Source organism: Phyllostomus discolor, chromosome 6 (assembly GCF_004126475.2).
Source record: "Phyllostomus discolor isolate MPI-MPIP mPhyDis1 chromosome 6, mPhyDis1.pri.v3, whole genome shotgun sequence".
Classification (NCBI taxonomy): Eukaryota; Metazoa; Chordata; class Mammalia; order Chiroptera; family Phyllostomidae; genus Phyllostomus; species Phyllostomus discolor.
The window spans coordinates 59,135,976-59,153,493 of record NC_040908.2 but is presented as its reverse complement, the minus strand read 5'-3'; the positions used below and the strand labels follow the sequence as shown (position 1 = coordinate 59,153,493).

The window sequence follows — 17,518 nt, the reverse complement described above, 5'->3', positions numbered from 1 at the left end:
TCTCTGAAAAGTGCTATATATGACAAAATTATAAAATTATATCTCTCATTTTTCTTCTCTTAACAAATAATAAAGTTTAACAGAAATGAGTTATTCATGTAATTTTCAAAGCTTTTCAGTATACCATTATTTTCAATATTTCCATTATTACTAATCTAATATTTTCTCTAAGACAAATGCTTCAAATAGGAATTGTATTATCAATTAAAAAAAGAAACTAAAAACAACTAAAATCATTGTATGTAGTAATTATTTTTTGCATTTAGCATGTATTAGCCTATCATTATAGAAGCTGTTCTTAAGTATTTATTTTAAAAAATCATATTCACAATGTCAAACAAGTTCATAAAATTGATGTGCAAATTTAATTTTCAGAGAATAACACTATTTGTGCCTCTCGGATCACATAGCCTTATCCTCATTACAAGTTGGAGACACACACTATATAAAATACTTTTTAATAGTAAAATATATTATAAGAGATTCTTGAGCCTAACAAAAATATCTTTAAAACATGTGGTCATTTGAAGTATAAAACAGCAAGTATAAAAAAGGGCATGATTGTAAAACTATGATTTGAAGGCCTATGAACAGTACAAAATATCTCAACATTTAACGGTTACAACCCTCAAAAAATTTGCAGGGGTGTGCAACATATGGAACATTTTTAATGTCATGCAAACTGAACCCAATTCTCAATCTTTTCCAAAATGTCTTCCAAGGCTTCCAAGGTCAAGCCTCTGAAGCTGATTCAAGGTGAAATATTCCACCTGATTTAACCTAGTCTGCAAAATGATTTGTCCTCCAGTGGAAGCCCTTTGACTTAGTGATGCCTCAGTCTGGTCTTTTTCTTTTATAAGTTTATCTAAAAATTATCCTTTTCCAGTTGGGCTCCTCATTTTTGCAGTGTACTCAAAGCCATGACAACGCAATGCTACAGAAGTGGGCTTACACTGATCACGGGGCAAACACTGCCCATAGTAACAGATTTTTCTCCCTGGCTGATTTCACGAGATGTTGTTCACTCCACTTGGCAACAATTCCAGGGAATAATTATGATTCACATGAATGTCAGCAGCTTTCTCTGAAATTTTTTTTCTTCTCAGTCATTAGAGGAAGAAACTGGAGTTATTTTTTTCTTAGGTTGATGCATTGTAATGTGGACACAGGAACAGTATCTAAATCATCCAAAAGTATATCAAGTCCAAAAGTATATCAAGTTCAATAGTACTGTTTTCATTTTTGCTAAGTAACTGACTAAATTCTAGAGGCACATTTTCTTTAGGGGACCACTTTGGACTATGAGCCACAGTCACTGGTGTTCACATAATCTTTTTGTTGGAGTGCTTGATTGAAGATTTGAAGGTGGTAAAGATGACTGTCTCTGTGAAGCAGAATTACAGCTCTTTTGTCTTTGCTGGGCACATTTCTCTGGGGACCCATCTGCACCAACAAGCATTTGTTTCCTGAGGACTCACTAATTTATTTGAAATGTCCTCTTTTTTTCTGTTTGTATGAGCCAATTTTTAAATATTTTACTTCACTAAATTATTTTAAAGGTCTCATGATAAGTGTTTCTGAAGTTTCTCTCTGTCTGTGTTTCTCTGTCAGTCTCTCTCTCTCTCATCAGTAAGTTTCGTGGTGATCTGCCAGGTGAGGGATTGTTTTCTGGAGGAGAATGGTACCCAGGAACACAGGTTTCTCCAGCTAGTCAGTCACAATCCTGTCCTGCATGTTCCAGGGCTGGCCAGTAAAGAGAGAATACTCCATTCCTGGCATCAGCACTTCTACCTGCTGACGTCAGCGTTGGCTGCTGTGGTGTGGTGGCCCAGGGGGCTCATGGGAGTTCCAAAATTATGATGAAGACAACATATTTTCATGCTCTCCTTGCTTAACCTGAGCTTCAAGTTTTGAAATTGTTCTTTTCAAGTCAACAATCTGAGTTTGTGCATCAAGCAATTCTCAGTCATACGGGAGTGGGTAAAAGGTTTACAATTGTTTGTATGGAAAACAATACAATAACTAATAAATAATAATACAAGGATAAACTCTGCTTTGCACACTCACAACTGTAAACTTGCTTTTGCTCACTCTTCTATTTAATGTATCCTTCATTGTTTTGTGCTCTTTTCCAAAGGACTCATACTTTCCTAAAATATCTTGAAACATTTTGTTTTCCTGTTAGTTTAGCTTTTTTGTCATCTGAGAATACGTAAACTTTCTCAGATACTTCTAAAGTTTGCAGCCTACATATTAGTCAAATGATGGTATTGTCTTTTTCTTTATTAATTGTTTTCATTTCCTCAATTTGTTCTTGCAAAATTTTGGAGCCTTTGCTGGCTGCACTGAGGCATTCTCTGAAATCACATGCTTCTATTTCTAATAAGTTACTCTTACTTTCAAGTGTTCTTGCATGATAGTAGCTTCATTCAGAGCGCTAACTGGCCACATCTGTCCACAAGAATTTGAATGGTTTTCTTTCAGTTTTCAAATGCAGAAATTTCTTTTCCTTCCAGTTTGTTTTAAGCTATTTAATTGTGATTTATAATAAGCTTGAAGGTCCTCTGTGCGTTGAGCATGCTTTTCCTTAAGGTTCTGCCTAATCTTAGACAACAGCACAGGATCTTTCAGGAAAGTCAATGAAATGCATTCTGGGGCAGTTTTGGCTGTACCTGGAATCTGGAACTCACTGTGGTTGGAGTTACCATAAAGTGTTTTCTTCTGCAGTGTTGACAGAGATGTCATTACTAGTAATAACATAGGCTGAAGTAATGTGGAGCTGGCCCTGTGTTTATTTTGGAATGCTTAGTTTTTCCAGCAGTCCACTGGTGAAGCTTTTGTATTTAGAGGATATTTTGGGAATCCAGACAACTGAAAAGTGATATTACTTGCTTGTGAAAATGAGTCTATGTCAGAGTGACTAGTCACACTGGGTTCTAGGACAGTCTGGTGAAAAGGATATCTGGTCATCTAAGGCATTTAAGAAGTCACGTGGTTGAACCCGGGAAATCTGCTGATTCAGCCTCATGAGTAACATTGAATGTAGAGTCAGCATCTGGGTTGCTGACAATCAGTGGAAAAGGGTGATGTGAATGGCTTCTCTAAAGCCTCAGGCAGAAAGTGGTATGGGTGGTTTTGTTCATCTTTTAATTTTCTACTGTATACTTCCTAAATCTTTCTTTCACCAAGAAAATTGTGTTAAATTCACCAGGAAAAAGGTAAATGTCTTCCTTTAAAGAGGCACAAAACTCTACGGGAGAATGTATGTAGAAACTCCTGTTTTATGAGGACCGTCCAGAAAAAGTCCAGCCATTGTCAGTGTAACGAGAACAGTTTACATGACACTGATGTCCAGTTATACCCAATTACACTGATTTAAAAATATTTATATTAAACACACTAATTAGACAACTAATTAGACATGTGTTTATATATACACTTATATACTTATAAATAGTATATATTAATATTCATATTAAACTTTTTGCCACAGAAGTCCATAAGTATTTGTATTAAACAAATAAATAAGTACATTAATTAATAAGGTAAATAACCTGGACAGGGTCACATGACTCATTTTAAGTTAATCTTATATTTGACTTGTTTTATTTATTTTGGTCTAGAAAGTTGAGTTTATTATAATCTTTAAATAAGCTTAATATTTTTCTTCCCTATTGAGTTATCTAAATAACTTTTATGAAGTCATACCATTATCCCTGACATTAGCAAACCACAAAATACATTTTCTTTTTAAATTTCACCTTAGTTTCAAGTCCTGTATCAAATGCATCTCTATAAATTAGGTAGGTGAGGACTTTTCTTCACTCCAAAACCTGAGCAAACTATATTACTTATATTTTTAATATATTTTATTGATTATACTATTACAGTTGTCCCAATTTTCCCCCTTTGCCCCCCTCTACCCAGTACTCCCATTCCCTCCAGCAATCCTTCCTCCTTAGTTCATGTCCATGGGCCATGCATGTAAGTTCTTTGGCTATTCCATTTCCTATACAGTTCTTAACATTACATTTCTATTTTGTACCTACCAATTTGTACTTTTTAATCCTTGTAACTTTTTCCCCATTCTCCGCCTTTCCCTCCCAACTGATAATCTTCCAACTGTTCTCTGGATCTATGGTTCTGTTCCTGTTCTGCTTGTTTGCTTAGTTTGTTCTTTTAGATTTAGTTGTTGATGGTTGTGAATTTGTTGCCATTTTAATGTTCATGGTTTTGATCTTCTTTTTCTCATATAGCCCCCTTTAGCATTTCTTTCTTTTTTTTTAAATGATTTTCTTTTTTTTTAAATATTTTATTTATTTATTTTTTAGAGAGGGAAGGGAGGGAGATAGAGAGAGAGAGGGAGAAACATCAATGTGCGGTTGCTGGGGGTTATGGCCTGCAACCCAGGAATGTACCCTGGCTGGGAATCGAACCTGGGACACTTTGGTTCCCAGCCCGTGCTCAATCCACTGAGCTACGCCAGCCAGGGCTAACATTTCTTACAATAATAGCTTGGTGATGACAAACTCCTTAGATTTACCTTGTTTGTGAAGCACTTTATCTGCCCTTCAATTCTAAATGATAGCTTTGCTGAATAGAATAATCTAGGTTGTCAGTCCTTGCTTTTCAACACTTTGAATACTTCTTGATGGTCCCTTCTAACCTGCAAAGTGTCTTTTGAGAAACCAGCTGACAGTCTTATAGGAACACCCTTGTAGGTAACTATCTGCTTTTCTCTTGCTGCATTTAAAATTCTCTTTATCTTTAACGTTTGGCATTTTAATTATGATGTGTTTTGGTAGTCTTCTTTGGGTCCATCTTGTTTGGGATTCTCTGTGCTTCCTGGACTTGTATATCTATTTCCTTCACCAAATTAAGGAAGTTTTCCTTCATTATTTTTTCAAACAAATTTTCAATTTCTTGCTCTTCCTCTTCTCATTCTGGCACCCCTATGATTTGGATGTTTGTACATTTGGAGATGTCCCAGAGGCTCCTTATTCTAGCCTTGTTTTTTTTTTTTTTTTTTTTTTTTTTTTTACTTCTTTTCTTCTTGTTTTGATTGAATGCTTTTTTTCTTCCTTATGCTCCAAATTGTTATTTTGATTCTTGACTTCATCCCCTCCACTGTTGATTCTCTGTAGATTTTTCTTTTTTTCACTTAATGCAACCTTCATTTCTTTTTTATGCTGCTATGGTAGTACCTAAATAGTTCTTTGAGCATCCTGATAACTAGTGTTTCAAACTGTGCATATGATAGGTTGCTTATCTCCATTCCATTTAGTTCTTTTTCTGAAGTTTTGTTCTAGTTTATTATTTGTCTTTGTCATTTGTCATATTTCTTTGTTTTTTTTCAATTTTGTAACTTTCCTGTGTTTACTTCTGTGTACTAGATAGAGCTGCTTTGACTCCCTTAGTGGTATGGCCTATTGTAGAAAAGGCACCTGTAAATTGTGTGGAGTGGAGCCTTAGGTTATCTCCAGGGTGGGCCAATCTGTTTCACTGCTTTGTGGCTCTGTGCAAGGGAGGGCTTGGAGGAGGGACAAAAGCACTGACTGGCCTCTGGAGATTTGCCAGGAAAGAAGCTGTTTCCCAGCACTTGCCCTATTGCTAGTCACTTCATTTTCCCCCCGTATGCCACTTGAGACTTTCCAGCTATTACCCTGGTACTGAATCTCAGAGGGTGTAGGTCTGTGTATGCCTTGAGATCTGTGTGACCCTTTTAAGAGGAGTCTCCTGAGAATCCTGCAGTTTCTTCTGCAGCCCCAACTCCCACTGGTTTTTATAGCCAGAAGTTATGAGTTCCTGGTGCTGGGACCCTGGGCTGGGTAGTCTGGTCTGGGGCTGGGATCACTTGTACTCAAGGTATCCCTCCCAATTTCTATCCACTACATGTGAATGTGGGACTGCCAACTCCACTGTCTTTCCACACCTCTCCACCTCTCTGCCCTTCTTTATGTCTCCACTCTCCTACTGGTCTAAATGAATGCAGCTTCTTTAAATCCTTGGGTGTCAGACTTCCATAAAGTTCAATTTTCTAACACTCTGGGTGATATTTGTTTTGTAGCCTAGTTATAATTTTTGCTGTAGTTGTGTGAGGAGGCAAAGCATGTTTATCTATACCTCCATCTTGACCTGAAGTTATATGACTTATTTTCATAATTATTTATAAAACCTTTGAAGTCAGGGAAGGTATTTCTTATATAAGCCAGCATAATGTCTTGTAAATATACTCCTGTTATCATATTTTAAAAAAGTTTTTAGACTTTTATTTATTTATTAGAGAGGAAGTGAAGGAGAAATAGAGAGAAAAACATCAATACATGGTTGCCTCTCACATGCCCCCTTCTGGGGACCTGACCCACAATCCAAGCATGTGCCCTGACTGGGAATCCAGCTATTACCAGCTATCCTTTGGTTCACAGGCCCACACTCAGTCCTACTGAGCTGCACCAGCCAGGGCCTATTTTCATATTTTAATGAATGTGTTTATGTGATCTGTTTCCATGTTGACTTTTACCAGACATATGGTTCTGAAAGAACTACTTTGAAGCTGTGATCTCATTAAAAATATACTTACTGATTGAAAGCAAGACATGAGGTTGTCTTAAAGTATATTTGATCAAATGGACATCTCAAAACTGAGATTCCTTAAGATATAAGCAAATGTTTAAAATAATCACCAAAATAAGCTTTCTATTAAGTAAAATATATAGCCTGAGGAAATTGTATAGAACTTTCCCTTCTTGTGATTATTTTTAAAAGATATTTTAAATGTGTCATCAGCGGCCTGTCAGAGGAAGCCAGGTTTGATTAAAGTCAACAAGAAAGGAGAAAATGATGCTTTTATTCTATTGCCTAATGAGATTATTCAGATGTTGTACTTAACATCTGAAAAAATATATCTTTAAGTGCAGTAGGATACCGCACTTTGTCTTAGAAAGACAATGCTGTAAGGAAAAATAAACAAGCTGAAGGCATATGAAAGGTGCACAAACTCTAACTAGAGATGAAAGAAGGCTTGTGAAACAAGGCTGGGGCAGTTCTCAACAACTTTTCACATCTTCACATCGGCCCCAGCCTTACTTTCAACAGACATGTATGATAGAATATTATTATTTTTGTAAAAATAGCATGGCACTGCCTTTTGCAGAGTTTCAACAATTTTCTAACACATTTTCAGAAATAGGAATATTAAATTTAGAAAAATGTTATTACTTCTGAATAATGACATAGGCAGGACACTGTGAAACTGTGTGTTACATATTTAATGAAAACAAAATGCAGGGATAGCATCTTATCAAACAAACGGAAGACTGGAAAATATCCAAGGAAAGAATGCAGAGTCAAGATAAAATATGAGGACCGAACCACTTCTGTGTATCAAGAAATTGTGTTCAGTAAGTAATTTTTATTGCTACATCAAGGGCATTCTTTACTAAGCAAAAAGTAGTATTTAGAATGCTGCAATACCCTAAAACTTTACCAACAGTAGAAGGTCACTATTTATGTAATGGTTCATTATTCAGTAATTAAAAATGTTTATGTATCTCATGTTGTATCATTAAACTCTATCTCAAATATTTTAAAAATAACTGTAATAACAAAAGAAAACACAAGCTTATGCTTATGGGGAAAAAAGACTCCACAAAGTTTGCAAGCAGGAAAGCAATGGGCAGTGGCAGCTGGCCCTGGGCCAACCCCCTGACCTTGTCCCTAAGGCCACCTTTCCTCCGACTTTTCCATAAGATAACAGCAGCCTCATCTTGATTCACTTCTTTCCTATAACATTCCTGGAGAGCCAAAGCAGAGTAATGCCCAGGCTGCCTCTTGTTGCTTCTTCTACTCTAAGCTGTTTGCTTCACTGTCCCCACCTTTAATAACATATTCTCAAATAAAAAAAAAATTAAAAGAAGATCAGAAAAAATAGCCCAAAAGTTAAGCACAGTTTTCGTAGCATAGATGGCAGTTTTCATTATGATTAATTTTTTTTTTGTTTCTTATACTTGCTTCTATTGATTAAGACTTTTATAATTACCATGTGTTACTTTTAAAAGCTTTCTCTAAAATGGAAACATTTTAGCCTATCAAATAGTTAAAATAAATAAGGTCATATGTGTGGGCCACCTGATCAGACAGGGACTCTATATACACTAGACACTGCCTGGACTGTCTGGACTGCAATTGGACTGCCCCCTATTGGGGTAGCATCAGATGACTTAACATGAAAATCTCCCAAAGATGGTAAGAGGTATTCTGTAGTTTCTTTAGTTTTGAGATAGCAGTTAGATCAGGATACAAATGTTTGGAAAGCATGGAACAATACAACATAGTGCAGTCTTACAGGAACCCAAGGCAGAAAAGAGAATTAGAAGTTATGTAGACCAACTTCAGATGGCAGAAAAGTTCAGTAATTAATTACATTGAGTGGGAACTAGGAGTCCAGGAAATGGCTCAGAGATTGTGTTAAAAGGGTTGTAATTCTGATTCAATTATATCAGAAATGTTTTAGGAATCAGGAGGTTAATGAAGGAGCTGATTTCCTAAATACAGTTGGCTAAAATTATCACCAAGTGAGAAAGGTACTATCAATCAAACTCTATTTGGATTACCAGTACAGTAATCCCTGAGTCCTGTGTCTGACTGAGAATTTTGCCCCTCTGATAGGAAACTACTGTATCTCCTGCTTATCTCTATTGACTCATGTTACCACTGAAAATTAGCCTCAGATGAACTCAGTGAAGCTCTACTTTTCTGGCATAGGTCCTGAAAACCTATTGTTTTAAGTACTCCACACTTGCACCTTTTCAGGCCTTTGATATTAACTCCAAGTCTTTCCACCTTCACTAACACTGCAAACCACCTTGCAGGACCTTGACCCTGTCTCTTCTATTTGAAAGGAATTTCTAATGTTATAATGCACTTATGTAAAGATCAAGGGGAATCTGTATCGCTCAGATGCTGTTTATGTGTTGTAGCTTTGCGTGAAATGTATGGCTTCCCCCCGCCCCGCCCCCCCGTAAAACACCTGTATGCCCGAATTCAGGCCATGGTTCCATTCATGGCTCGCTATATGTCTTTGGAGAAATGATTTAGTCTGTTGGTATCTCAGTTTCCACATTCTGCAAATGTGGTAAGTAACAGCAACTTTACATTAGCCTTAGGAATTATATGATATAGCAGGATTAGATCACGCAGGGGAGTACGTGAGGAAGATTAGATGCACGATTACTCTCTTTTCCCCTTTCTTTCTTCTCATTACATTACACAGTCTTTCAGGACACACACTAGTAGGAGTTTTGTGAGCAAAATACCTTGCTGTATTTCTTTGTTTTCTACAAAAATAATAGTAAACTTTCTGTAATACTATATAGTGGAAAGCTGCACATGCCACTATCTACCATAGGGACAGACTTATCTTCCGGAATGACACCACATTCCCCTTCCTTACCCAAATAATGATTATCCTCAGACAAATTCTCTGATAACTAGCTCCGACTAAGATAAGCTTATGTAATTGTCGGAATTTAATGCTTTAAATGTTTTACAAAATTGAGATGGCATTTATAAATTTACATACAACAGGAAATTTAATCAACCTGACTCTGGTCATCAAAGTTAGCAGTATCAGTACAATGAGTCTTTATGTTTCTGTTCTGCCAGGATACATTTTTCCTGTCTTTGACAGGGCCACATTCTGTGCATGTGACCTGTGCATTCGTTCAGGCACAATGCTTAGTCTAGTGCTCTAATTAGACTAAATTTAGACTAATTTAGTCTAATGCTCTACTTTTGCAGTCTTGACATTCTTCATAACTTTTGATCAATAGATCCCACTTTTGTATTTTATACAGGTCTCCCAAAATTATGCAACATCCTGGATGGAATTTATGATATTGTAGTATTCATAACACCGTTTTTATTTGATCAAAGTGTCCCCTCTATTTGGAAATACTTTCTTTTTTTTCCCTGGTTGAATGTGAGCTATTTGTCAACAGTAGCACCTTGGAAATGCCCAAGGTACATGCAAATACTTGAATGCTTATGAAACTAAGCTTTCAAGAGGAAGCTTATAGAGGAGCTTATAGAGGAAGATCATCATATGAGTGTCTTAGTTTATTTGGGTTCCTATAAAAATACTATAGACTGAATGGCTTATAAACAAAGGAAATTTATTCTCATAGTTCCAGATATAGGAAAGTTCAAAATCTAGACACTGGCAAATTCAGTGTCTGGTGAGAACCCCTTTTATGGTTCAAAGACAGCAAACTTTCTGGTGTGTTCTCATATGGTAGAAGTTCTGAGAAAGTTCTTTCAGGTCTACTTTGTAAGGTCACTAATCTTATTCATGAAGGCCTTATTTTCATGTCATAATTATGTCCAAAAGGCCTCAACTTCAAACAAGTTTGTATTGTGGATTAAGTTTTAACACATGAATTTGGGGGAGATACAAACATTCATTTCCTAGCAGTGAGCCTCCTTATTGCCTAATTTTCTCTCAGTGACATTGCACTTGGTTCAATCAGGTACTATAATCTCCATAATCCCCTCATCACCCAAATCTTTGTCCAATTCTAAAGGTTGTAGATAGCCCAAGAGCAAACCTTGTAGGAATTCCATACTTTAATAGGGTGAGCAACTGTACCCTATCTGCCAAATTAACTATATATTATCCAGACTTTAAAATTTTAAGAGTAAAAGGTATGCTATTAAAAATTATGTAAGGTCAATCAAGTAGCTAAATCTTGGGCCAACAGGGATACATAGTTACCCTAACTAAGTTGTTTTTTCTCTAACTCCTGTCAGTTTTTATACTACCTTTTTTCTTTTAAAAGATTATGAATATATTACTTATTATCTATTGGTCAAAGTGATTGTCATGTATATAACATTCTGATTAATCATTACAGTCAACCTCATCTAAACAACTCACATTTGTAATTTGACAAATACAACTACACTCAAAGCTTGAGAAGTACAGGTTCACCACCCAGTTAGAGAACCCAGGGGAAATCATTTTCTTTCTAAAACTGTAGAAGCGTCATTGTGCACTCAATATCACAACATAACCTAGTATCAAACCTTGTCTAATATAAGGTACATCCAAGAGTTTCCTATGGATATTTTCTTCTCCATTTGTCATTTTGGCATAATTCCTTATGTAGTTTTCTGGTAGGCAGCTTTCATTCAAAACACCAGGTAGAAGCCATGAACCCAGAATGCTTCTGTAACCATGGAATCATATGTAACTGCCCTTCCTGATAATTAATCTCCTCATAGATTGGATTGTAATTCTTAACTTTGTGACTTTTATTTTAGATATCTCTCTACATATCCCTTAAAAATAAACATTCAGTTTTTTTTTAGCACCTTCCTTTGATGTAGACATAGCATGAATGCACAGAAAACACAATGTGTACTGGATTATGGCCTGAGGGAGACTGCGCAGTTACCCAATGTCGCAGAGGTGGAAAGAAACATCTGATGAGATTGACAAACACTAGATATTAGCACGGATGAAAGTGTTCCTCTACAGAGATAGAGGCAATGGAGCTGGAATTTTAGTCAAATGCAGTGAAACCACACATTGCACACTTACTGGACTGAAATAATGAGTTCTTTTTCACCAACCCAATTAGTACGAAAGACAGTTGAGAAAAATTGGTCCCACAGGAAGATAATGCAAATTAAACAATCTCTTACAAAAATTGCATACATTGAGCAAATTAAATACCAGATGCACAAATTTCCTTGCCTTCCTTGGATTCCTTCATTCCTTCTTTTTTCATTAATTCTTTCTTTTTTTTCTTTCTTTCCTGTCTTTTCTATGTATATTTTAATTAATTTATGCTGAGGTTTATACTCAGAAAGGGTATTAATGGGATCTACTTCAACTGTCTATTTTACATGTTTAACTATACAAACCCATTTAAATAAACAGGGAAATTATGATTGATCCATGACCTTTGCAAATTTATGTAAAAAAATTAAAAATCTTATTATTAGTTATACATATACAAGGAAACAAAAAACATGGTACACTGAATATTTACTTAGTACACTAATTTAAAACATTAGGAATATTAAGCATTAATTTTTTTGTAAGAGCTTATCAAGAGTGTTTGGACAGCATTTTTATTTTCTTATTAAATAACTTATGATATGGAGTGAATATCTTTTCTATGCCTTGGGAAATGTCTAAGGATCAGTTTCCAACATTTTATCCTTTGCCCTTTCAATGCCACAAAATATCTCACAGTTCCTTTACTTTGAAGTTTTTTACCTGGTGTCCCTTTCTCCAGAATATCTTCATCATTTTTTTTTCACAATTTCCTCACTACATCAGTAAGTTTGCTGGCACTAAGTTCCTCTGGCTGAATATCTGTATCTCCTTTGCAGCTACCTTGCTATCCTACACCATTCTTCCTGTAACCTTTTCATAGAGTTCTCTTCCAAAAAAGATGTTACTTTGACAGTAAATGATGATTATCATAATCACCGGCTTTATCTAATCCTTAGAACCTTGGTACCGATGTCATAGCAACACACTTTGCCCTGGCAACACCACCAGCTGGCCTGAAATTTACTACTTTGTATCCTCTTCTAAAACAATAAGACTAGCCTTAGCCAGTAGTAAAATTACTGGCTCCTTGTAATTATCAGTTTCTTTCAATCTCTTATTTTACATTTAAATAAACTAATTCTCACTAGTTGTAGGCATTAACTGGAAGCCCTATGTTGTTTTATTGACAGAGCCAAGGGGAATCCATCATTTATTAAAACTGCTTTACTAAGTATTTAAATGTGTATGCTATTTTGTGCTTTGTTTTAGAAAAAGGGCCATACCACATAATGTGTTGTCATCTGAACACCACCATTACTCATTTATTCATTGCCTTCTTCATCGTAGGGTGGAAACCAGGGGGTACTTTCCCAAGAAGCCCCTTCTCCTTAGGGTACTAGGTTTGAGCTTGTGAATGAAAGGCAGGTGAGCTTTGAGAGATGGAAAGGGGAATGGAAAATAGGGATACATTAATTAGGACTTGAGAATTTGTACTACATTTTTGTAGGCTGAGACAGGTGGTAGGAGCTTTTGCAAGAGAAACTCTTGTTGATCTATTTGACACCCTGATACTTAGATGTTTAAGCCCAAAGTCCTATATCATTTATTTTTTTAAGCTGAAGATGAAGCTGTTACTTGGGGAATGATCTTTTTCCAATGACCATGGAACTGCTCATTGTTATCTTGTCACCAACACACCATCTCTATTTGCCCTAAATGTTAATTGTTAACTGTCCTGCACCCACCAATGTACAAGAAGTGTGTGTCTCTCTGTTTTACTCTATATCCAATCTCAGAAGTTTCCCCATCTTGCTTTCTTTCCTCCCTAATCTATCACCAATGAATTTTAGGTAGCTCTCCTTATGTCTCCTTCTTTGACTCTAACGTATAAAATAAATTGCAAAACTGCCATTCTCCAAAGCATTTTCTCAATCTGTTGAGATTTTTCTTCCCAGCAACTATTGTCAGTTTGGCTCAAATAAACTTATAAAAATTCTTTACAAACAGGTGTGGATGTTTCTTATGTCAACACAGGCATGCAAAAGGAAGGGCATGTGAACATTTGCGAATGATTTGTGTGGTTCATTACATATGCTAACAGAATACTATGGTGTATAAACAATGGTATTCCAAAATCTTTGCACTGAAACACAGATTATTAATGTCAGACTATAAATGACTCAAACCTGGAATTTGATTTCAGCCCCACATATGGCTACTTGCATTTCTGTTATTAAATCCTTATCAGTAACATTGGAAAAAATACCACCATGTAGTAGGAATGAAAAGGCATTTAGCAACACTTAGTATAATCTGTGCTCTTTGGAAATGCCCATTTATATTCTATTCTAAGAATGTTAAAACCTAGATAATTTCTCTCCTTTAATTTATTTATTGTTTTTGTGAAATATTTTTAAACATGTCTATACACAAAATTTTAGAAAGCAAATATCATACAATTATAATTGTATGATATATATTTTTTTCCTTTAAGAATCTCATTTTCCTTCTCTTGGTAGAGATTGAATGATGGTTTTATAATCAAAAGTGACATCATAGTGTTAAATTGATTTGTAATTGCTTATTTACCTCAACATGTATCACTGAAATATTTTCCTATTAATAAATATAAAAGAACAGTCACATTAATTAACTACATAACAAAATATTGCAAGCATATACTATTTTAATTAACTAATGTGGCATTGATGTTAATTAATTTGTTTCTATTTTTATTATAGTACAATCTTATTATGAAGGTCTTCATGAATGTGATAAACAGTGTTCTATATATATTTTCATGGATTTTGTCTATTTTTTCCAAGGATAAATTGCTGGAGAGAAGAATTGCTATTTCAAAGAATATACAAGTTTTAACTTCTGTCAGTATTGCTCTATTGATATTATATTTTCAAAACTGTTATCCCAACTTTCTACTATAATAGTATGTAAAATGTATTTATAAATTACAGTTTATCAAACTCAAAATTGTTTCTGGTTAGATACACAGACAGTGAAATTTTACATCTTTGGTATCTAGTGAGGTGAAACTTGTTTAAATTGAATGTGTTGGTGTGACACTGGCCAACAAAATGACATAGGCTTCAAGCATACAGTTCTATGATGCATCATCTATATATGGCATTGTCTGTTTACCACCTAAAGTCAAATATTCTTTTGTCACCATATATTTGTATGTGACTTGGATTTATTATTTTGAAAATTTCCCCCTTAAGTGAAGTACTAATATTTATTTATTTATTTATACTTGAGATTACCTTAAAAATAATAGAAGTTAATATATGTTGAGTTCCTAATATGTATTAATATTGAGCTACATATCTTAAATTCTTTATCTATTTAGTATATATTTTAATCATATGAGATTTCTATTATTATCTGTTTTTCAAAAGTTTTGATTGAAGATTAGGAGTTTTTGATAAAATAAATTAAGACAGAATTGTGTAAAGTAGCATATGATCTAGTTGTCTGTGGCTCAAAAAAGTAGATCATATTTAAGCCTAGATTATTTAGGCAAAGTCACAAAGGGAGAGAGTGTGGTATCTTCCAGAACAAATAGCATTTAGATGGGATTATAACATCATAGAGTAAGGATGATATTAATTGTAGCATCAGACCTTGTTACCTCTTTTAGTTATGCTAAGTTTTGAGTGTGAGACTTTTTAGCAGATTAATTTTGAGTCTCATTTGCTTTTTCCATTATAGCAGAAGAATTGCCTACCTTCCAATGATGTTATAAGAAGAAGTGATATTTGTTTAAGTATTATGAAGTGAAGAGGAAGTTGTGTTATGAAGAGGAAGAGGAAGATATAAATTAAGGCTCAGAAGAAAAGGTTAGTGTAACAAGTGAGCATCATATGTTGGAAGCAGTATGGGGACAATGGCCCTAAGGAAGAATAAAATGTATGCTCGTCCATTCTCTAATATACACAAAAAGCAGTTACTGCACCAGCTATCTAGAGGATGGGTCGGTCTCTGTAATTGAGAACATGCACAGACGACTGTAATTCAAAATGATGGGAGTTATGGCAGGGTTAATTGTATGGCTGGAATTGAAGTCGCATGAGTGAACCTGTCGGGTTCGCTAGTTCCCAGAGGGAAAGGGACTGTGCCCTCTGTTAGTTGATGTGTAGACATTTTCCACACAATCAAGTTGAGAAAAAATATATCAGGCCAATTGAAGGCAGAATCATGAGATCCATGGCCATTTGAGAGACTAAAAGAAAATTTGTCAGGGAGGAAAGGTTTCTGGCAGTGTGGCAAAGATGATACAGAAAAGACTTGATTTTGTAAGGCATTACATGCTGAATTTGTGCTGTGGTTAAGGAGTCTGCACTCAGAGATGTGAGCTCCATTTTTATAAGGCTGTATAGACCGAACTATTCAGGAAGAATGTTAAACTGTGAGAAGATAACTTCAAATGAGCTGAATAAATGATAGTATGATCTGAAAAAATCCAAGAAAATTGAGATGAAATGGTGTTGAGAGATATTTAGAAACTCAACTAGGCATTACTTGGTGGCTTCATTTGCTCTGGGAATGAAAAAGTGGGATTCAAGGAGAACATTCAGGTTCTGTTTCAGATGCCTAGGTATCTGCTAGTACTCTTAACTAAGTTTAAAAAGCAAAAACTAGGTCTGTACTTGAACAACAATTAAAAAAAAGTTAAACATAAATAAAAACTAGGGCATTTTGAGGCAGGAATAAATGCATTGAGCTTACAAAATGTTAATTTTGAGTTGTCTACTGAAGTTGTTCCTCAAGAGGCAATAGTATAGCAAGCACACATTTATAAACACTTTGCAAGCCAGGTAGAGAGTTTTTATTTGATGTGATAGGAATGCAGGAGCTGAACAAATGTTGTTAAGATCATTATATGATGAAAAATAAATTTTGGGAGGGTGAAATTGGCGACTTTGTGTATTATAGTTTTGCAAGGAGACAATGATAGTATGTGAGAGGATGTTTAATTAATGTGCTTAGAATATTTTTAATTAGTGTGCTTGATATTTTGAGAGATTGAACTAGTATAGAAACCATAAGAATGCAGAGGATGCAAAAGGAAAGAAATAAACTGATGTTAATTGTGAGTGTAGATCACAAAATATCTAGCAATAAAAGTTACAATCAGGTAATTGGTAACTGGATGGTGAAAATTATCAGCACCCTACATGTATAAAGCAGGAAAAAATGACATTGAGCTGCTGTTTAATTTAAATATTTATTTTTTTGTAATGCCAGCCGTGCACTACCTCTGTAGAGACAACCTCTTTGTCACCACTTGACCCTTGACTTTCAGAGGGCTAAAGTAATGTGCCAAGATCTTTTCAAGAATAAATAGATGAGTTGGAATTTTAAATGCAAATCTCTCTGGTTCCAAAACCCATCTTTCTTATTCTGCATCTGGTGAGGAACAGACAAAATGTAAAGGAAGAAACAAACAAAAGGAAATGTGAACAAGAAAGCAGAGAGAATGAAGTAAAGACAACTGTTGGGCAGGGAGGGATTAACTGCCAAACTTTTCTTTGTTCAATCACCAAATAAATATTAATAATAGCACAAGAGTCACTTCCTTTATATGTATATATCTATCTATATATCTATATCATAATATGATATATCATATTATGTATATAATGTATAGCACACATATCATATATTTCATATATTACATATCATATCATATGTGTCATATTATGATTTAGATATATATACACCATAATATATTATGATAATTATTACGATATAATAATATGATAGTATAATATTATTATGCTGTGATGTATATTATGATCTATTATTTCACTCCTGCAGCAGTGGACATGTGAATTTGGCAAGGATTTGTAATTCTGTCTGCTGGAGGTGGGCTGTATAGTACATGACTGAAGATAAGAAAAAAACTGAAATGTATATATTTAACACAGTGACATCTAG

At 35.0% G+C, this 17,518-nt stretch overlaps 1 long non-coding RNA gene and 1 pseudogene across 1 annotated transcript; both read right to left on the bottom strand.

Moving 5' to 3' along the window:
- Positions 1 to 605: 605 nt before the first annotated feature.
- Positions 606 to 3,028, bottom strand: LOC114498495 (annotated as a pseudogene).
- A 128-nt stretch (positions 3,029 to 3,156) lies between these two features.
- LOC118501514 lies at positions 3,157 to 13,305 on the bottom strand. The gene is made up of 3 exons (XR_004904138.1): positions 13,295 to 13,305; positions 12,644 to 12,646; positions 3,157 to 3,276 (listed from the first exon to the last, which is right to left on the bottom strand). It is a non-coding gene; the product is annotated as an uncharacterized LOC118501514 (long non-coding RNA).
- Positions 13,306 to 17,518: the final 4,213 nt, after the last annotated feature.